Source organism: Pocillopora damicornis, chromosome 9 (genome assembly GCF_964200805.1).
Source record: "Pocillopora damicornis chromosome 9, jaPocDami1.2, whole genome shotgun sequence".
Classification (NCBI taxonomy): domain Eukaryota; kingdom Metazoa; phylum Cnidaria; class Anthozoa; order Scleractinia; family Pocilloporidae; genus Pocillopora; species Pocillopora damicornis.
In genome coordinates this window covers 5,001-11,482 of record NC_142678.1, presented here as the reverse complement: position 1 = coordinate 11,482, position 6,482 = coordinate 5,001, and the positions used below count along the sequence as shown (strand labels likewise).

The window sequence follows — 6,482 nt, the reverse complement described above, 5'->3', positions numbered from 1 at the left end:
TAGTCTAGTCTAGTCTAATTTAGTGTAAGAGTTAAGGTTGTCTTGAGTTTGCCAGAATTAATATACAAGAAGAGCGCGCCTTTTTTTCGATTTAAGAGCTTGAGACATTTTAACTTTCTCCAGTTCAAGATAAGCTCATTTTCAACGGCTTTCCATCACTGAGAAGGTCGGTAAAGAATTATAACGCTAAGATACTAACCTTTGTAAGATGGGTTCGTTGGCTGATAGGAAAACCCTAACGCGTTGCCTAGAGCAGTTGGAGGAAAAAGTTACGGTCGATCAGCACTACAGATCATCTGAAAGAGGTAAGGCCGGCATGTTTTGATTTCAAGAAATTTTTTTAGATCTTTTATATTCTTCATGACCTCGTGGCTCAGTTCGGATCAGAGAAGGACTGCTTTGCTTCATAAATAGATAGCCATTACAACATGGTGGGCTACAACAGCGAAAAGAAACTAAAAGCTAGGACATGATAACAGGTACATTTAATTTCTGAGTAATGGATTAAAGGCTACTTGAAGCGGATTGTCTTTCTCATAGAAAAGTACTATATAATACAGTATAATATAGTATTGAATTTAAAGTTGGATTATCGATAGAACAGGACCGGAGTGCTTCACGAAAAGATGGCCTAAACTGGATTAGTTCAATAACTACTCAATCTGCCAATAAAAAAAGCCCTAGAAGAAATGTTATCTAGGTGGTAACTGCATCTTAGCCCATATTTGGGAGGGTTTGGTCATTGTCGTAAATTTAGCCACAGTCATCCACTTTCAACTGGAAACTGTTCGTGCGACTTTCAGGTTTGAGATTGCAAAACTTCACTGTGTCCATTTTCGGGGACTGAACGAAAAATTTCAACTTTTTTCCCTTGAACTTCGTATATCTGCGGCTCAACATAAGTCCATTTTCTCACAGAGATGGTGATTAAAGAACTATAATTTTGGGATACAAATCTGCTGTAAAGATGGGTTTATTCGCTGATATGAAAACCCTGACACGTGGAATCGAGCAGTTGGAGGAAAAAAATATGAAAGACCATCTACATACTCTCTAGTAGAGAGCTTTTTCTAAATATAGCCTAATAAAAATATACCTAAAGTATAACTTAAATAATCAAAAATAACTGATCAATAAAAAAAAAAATTAAGAAAGAAAATAAATCTTAATAACTAATAGTGACTACTTCTTAATTAAACACTTAAGAGGATAAAGAAATGATAAATAAATAGGATGATGAATAAATATGTAAATAAATTGATAAGTAAATGAAACAATAAATAATATTGAAGTATGATTTATGTATTTATGATTTTTGCTGAATATTAAAATGAAATGTGACGTTGTCTAAAATGTTTAAGAGATATTTTTTTCTCCCAAGCCTTAGTTTTCCCAGGACATCAGCTGACTTTTAAAAAGACACTAGCAACCATAGGGTCGCCAGTGATTTGTGGCTGAATTTGTGAAACTGGGATATCAGTAGAGCAGTATTGAGAGCGGACAATTATAGGCACGAAAAAATTTTCTGAGTAATGGAAGTAAAAGTCAGTCAAAGCAGATTGTCTTTCTCCCACAAAAACGTCTATGAATTGGTGATAGAGCATAGCTACTACATCAGTCTTAAATCCGAAGAAGAACAAGTGTTCTTATGGCTTCCAAACTCGAGAATATGACATCTTGTAATGGATTTTATTGAAAATAAGTGAAATTATCACACATGTGCCTAAGTAGTATGTACTAGGGTTATAGCAGAGTATATTATAGCATAGTTTGGTAATGTACATTATCGTATAGTATAGTACAGTATAGTATAGGAGATAATGGTCTCAATTTTGATAGAAAGAATTGAAAAGGGTTTGGGAAGTTAAAATATTTTTAAATTATTGCAGCTCAAGATAAGTCCATTTTCGGGAGTTGTGTATCACTGAGTAAGTATGTAAAGAAATATTATGACACTAACCTGAGTAAGATGGGTTGCTTTGCTGATAGGAAAACCCTGATGCGTTGACGTTGGAGAAAAACTTGCAGTGTGGTATCCATAAACTCTACAAATCAATCTAATAAGAGGTAAGGCCGGCATGTTTTGATTGCAACCAGTTTTGTTAGGTTTTTTTTCCAGCGTGGACTCGTAACTCATTGCATCATAACGAGGTAGGGAATCAGCCACTTCCAAGGTAACAGAAACATTTGCTTGAATTATTCTTGGTAACCCTAAGCAATTACTAGACTATCTGAAATTTTCTGTTTACAGAATTTGTGAGGTGGCTTCCAGACTCATTTCTTTGATATCAGTGTTTAATAATTTACAAGGTGACATGTCTAATATTTCAATCCTTTTTTGTATTCTGAAAGTTTTCTGTTTTCAGAGCAGAAAAACTATCAATGGGTAGTGCTTTTAACAGCCCCAGTTATCCAATCAGCAGCCCATGGAACTGGTGATGATGTGTAAGTATTAAGTCAGGGAACAATTCAAGGACAACTTGCATGATTTCCATTGTTGCATTTCATATGCTCGAAACGCAAATTGTCTTAAATATGCGCGTCTAGCACTAGCTTAAAAAAAACATGATTTAGTCGATCTTTTCTAAATCCAGAACAGTCCTTTCAAGTAAAGTCCAGTGCTATGCAAACTATCCTGTATGGTGATTTCCAGTTTAATCCAACGCAGTGCAGTATAATGCAGTCTGGTGAAGTCAAGCACAGTCTATAGCAATCCAGTGCAATCTCATCCAGTCCAGTCCCGTCCACTCAAGTGAAGTCCCATCCACGCAAGTAGATTGCAGTGTATTTCAATCCGGAACATCCCAAGTCCATAAAAGCCAAGTGCAATAGTCCATTCCAGTCCAGTCCAGTCCAGTCCCGCCCACTGAAGTACAGTGCGAAAAAATACACCTGAAAAAATTGATCAATTAAAAATGAAATAAGGAAATGAAATAAATCTCAATAACTAATAACAGTGATGATTTCTCAACCAAATTCCTAAGATAAAGAAATGATAAACGAGTAGGAAGATGAAAAAATATGTAAATAAATTGATAAATAAATAAAAGATTGATAAATATAATATTATTGTATGATTTATGTATTTAAAATTTCTAACACAGAATATTAAAAGTAATTGCAACGTTTTAAAAGTTTTCCAGGTATTTTTTTCTCCCAAGACCTAGTTTTACTGAGACATCAGCTGAACTTTGCAAGGACGCAAGCAACCACAGGAGAACCAATGATTTGTGGCTGAATTTGTCATTCTGGGATATCAGTAAAGCAGTACTGGAGTGCTTCATGAGAAGATGATCATAACAACAAGATAAGCTACAGCTAGGAGAAGAAGAAAGCTAGGACATAACCACAGGTACGGTAAAATTTCTAAATAATGGAAGTAAAAGCTAGTCAAAGAAGATTGTCTTCCTCTAAAAAAAGCACTCATGAATGAGTGAAAGAGCATAGCCCTTCCATTAGTCTTAAATTGAAGAGAGAACGAGTGTTCTGATCGTATTCAATCTCAAGAATATGACTTCTTGTTACAGTTTTTATGGCAAAATAAATGAAATTATTTTACAGGCATCTATATATTTTACAGTAGGGTATACTGCGGTATAGTATAGCATAGTTTGGTACTGCACTCTATAATAAAGTATAGGAGTTACTGTTGTCTCAAGTCTGGTTGAAAGAATAGAAAACGGATTTGGGAGGTAAAAACATTTTTAAATTAGTGCTGCTCAAGATACGCCCGTTTTCAGGAGCTGTGCAGCACTGAGTAGGTATGTAACGAAATATTATAATGTTATGTTACTAGCCTGAGTAAGATGGTTTGCTTTGCTGATAGGAAAACCCTGATGCGTTGCACCGAGCAGTTGGAGAAAAAGGTAATACCCTAAGCTCTACAGGTCATATTATGGATTTCAACAAGTTTTGTCGATTTCCTTGTTTTTTTGCTTTGTTTTGTTTTTTGTTTTGTTTTTTCAGCAGGACCTCGTAACTCGCTCCAGATCACATCATGACGAAAAGGGCATCAGACACTTCAAAGGTAACATCGAAACATTTGTAAGAATTATTCTTGGCTCTGGACTATCTGAAATTTTCTGTTTACAGAATTTGTGAGGTGGCTTCGCGACTCGTTGCTTTGATGTCAATGTTTAATCATTTACATGTTTAATATTTCAATCCTTTTTTGTTTTCTGAAATTTTTCTGTTTTCAGAGGAGAAAACTATTAATGGGTAGTGCTTTTAAACAAAACTCTGTTATCCGTTCAGCTGCCCATTGGACCGGCCACAGATGACGAGTAAGTGTAAGTATTAAGTAAGGGGACAATTCAAGGCAACTTACATGATTTCTATTGTTGCATTTCATATGCTGGAAACGCAAATTGTCTTAAATATAATAAAATAAATATAAATAAAATAAATTACTCCAGGTAAGGCTGGCATGTTTTCATTGCAACAAGTTTTGTCAGATTTCTATTCTCATTTTTTTAAAGAAGACCTCGTAACTCACTCCAGATCATATCGTAACGAAGTAGGGCATCAGACACATCAAAGGTAACATAGAAACATTTGTGAGAATTACTCTTGGTTCTGGACTCCCTTAAATTTTCTGTTTATAGAATTTGTGAGGCGGCTTCTCGACTCATTGCTTTGATGTCAATGTTTAATAATTTACAAGGTAACATGTTTAATATTTAACCCTTTTTTGTATTCTGAAACTTTTCTCTCTCCAGAAGAGAAAGATAATCAATGGGTAGTGCTTTTAAACATGGCCTAGTTATCCAATCAACAGCCAATGGGACTGGTCACAGATAACGATTAAGTGTAAGTAGTAAGTCAAGGGACAATTCAAGAACAACTTGCATGATTTCCATTGTTACATTTCATATGCTCGAAACACAAGTTGTCTTAAATATCTGCGACTAGCATTACCTATAAAAGAAAACGATTTCGAAGATTTTTTTTCTAAATCCTAAGGATATTATCAGTCTTTATTAGCAGTCTTTTGCATTCAAGTCAAGTTTAGTACCATTTACTCCATTGCAATCTAGGCAATCCAATCCAAGTCCAGTCCAGTGTTATGCAAGCTATGCTGTAAGTAGATTTCCATTTTATCCAAGACGGTGCAGTGTAATGCAATCTGGTGAAGTCAAGCATAGTCTATAGCAGTTCAGTGCAGCAAAGCGCAGTGCTCTCTGGTCCAGCACAGTCTTGTCCCGCTCACTCCAGTCCAGTCCCGTCCGCTCAAGTGAAGTCCCATCCACGCAATTACATTGTAATGTATTTCCATCCGAAACACCCTAAGTCCATAAAAGACAACTGCAACAATCCAGTTCCGTGGAGGGCTGTCCTGTCCAGTCCAGTCCACTCCCACCCACTGAAGTACAGTGCAGTGTATTTCAATCTGGAGCGCAATGTCGAGCGCAATGCACTCCGGCTGAGTCAAGTGAAGTAGAACCTAAAGCAGTGCAGTGCTGTCCATTAGAGTAAAGTGCCATTCAGAAAAGGCCACATTCAGGTCCCAGTCAGCGCAGTCTGGTCCAGTCACAGCAGTCTAATGAAGTGTCTACAAATGCTGTCGTGGAGAGCTTTTTCTAAATGATAGCCTCATAAAACTATACCTAATAACTTAAAGTACACTAAAACAATTGATAAATAAAAAGTTAAAATAAAATGATGAAATAATCTTAATCACTAATAACAGGGATCATTTCTCAACTAAGTTCCTAAGAAGATAAAAAAATGAAGAATAAGTAGGAAGATGAAAAAACAGGTAAATAAGTTGATAAACCAATAAAAAATAATAAATATAACATTATATGTATTAATGATTTTTTAATGCAGAATATTAAAAAGAAATGGAACGTTTTAAAAGTTTTCCAGGTATTTTTTCTCCCAAGCCCAAGTTTCACCGAGAAATCGGCTGATCTTTGGAAGGACACAAGCAATCAAAGGGTCTCCAATGATTTGTGGCTGAATTTGTAACGCTGGGATATCAGTTGAGCAATAGTGGAGTGCTTCATTAGAAGATGATCTTGACAACAATCTAAGCTACAGCTGCGAGAAGAATCTAAAGCTAGGACATAACCACAGGTACGATAAAATTTCTGAGTAATGGAAAACCTAGTCAAAGCAGATTTTCTTCCTCTGAAAAAATCACTCATGAACGGGTGATAGAGCATAGCCCTTACATAAGTATTCACTTGAAAAGAGAACAAGTGCTCTTATCACCTTCAAATTCGCGAATGTGACCTTATAATAGTTTTCATGGCAAAAAAAGTGATATTATTACACGTGCATCAAAGTACTATACAGGAGGGTGTAGTATAGTATGGTATAGCATAGTTTGGTACTGTACACTATAGTATGGTAGTTAATGTTGTCTCGAGTTAGACAGAAAGAATAAAAAAGGGATTTGGGAGCTTAAAACATTTAAAAATTATTGCAGCTCAAGATATCCTCATTTTCGGATGCTGTGCATCACTGAGAAGATATGT

At 35.7% G+C, this 6,482-nt stretch overlaps 2 long non-coding RNA genes across 6 annotated transcripts in view; both read left to right on the top strand.

The window, feature by feature from the left end:
- Positions 1–3,605: 3,605 nt before the first annotated feature.
- On the top strand, positions 3,606–5,367 carry LOC149039485 (uncharacterized). 5 transcript variants are annotated; one of them, XR_016179598.1, is made up of 4 exons: positions 3,606–4,283; positions 4,479–4,539; positions 4,719–4,809; positions 5,037–5,367. It is a non-coding gene; the product is annotated as an uncharacterized LOC149039485 (long non-coding RNA). The 5 variants fall into 5 exon arrangements; XR_016179597.1 differs by having other exon boundaries at positions 3,606–4,289; positions 4,482–4,539; XR_016179596.1 differs by having other exon boundaries at positions 3,606–4,289.
- A 400-nt stretch (positions 5,368–5,767) lies between these two features.
- LOC149039484 (uncharacterized) overlaps positions 5,768–6,482 on the top strand; it is a 2,785-nt gene continuing 2,070 nt past the window's right edge. The window contains exon 1 of the long non-coding RNA XR_016179594.1: positions 5,768–6,078. This is a non-coding gene — a long non-coding RNA (uncharacterized LOC149039484). The remainder of the gene's footprint in view (positions 6,079–6,482) is intronic.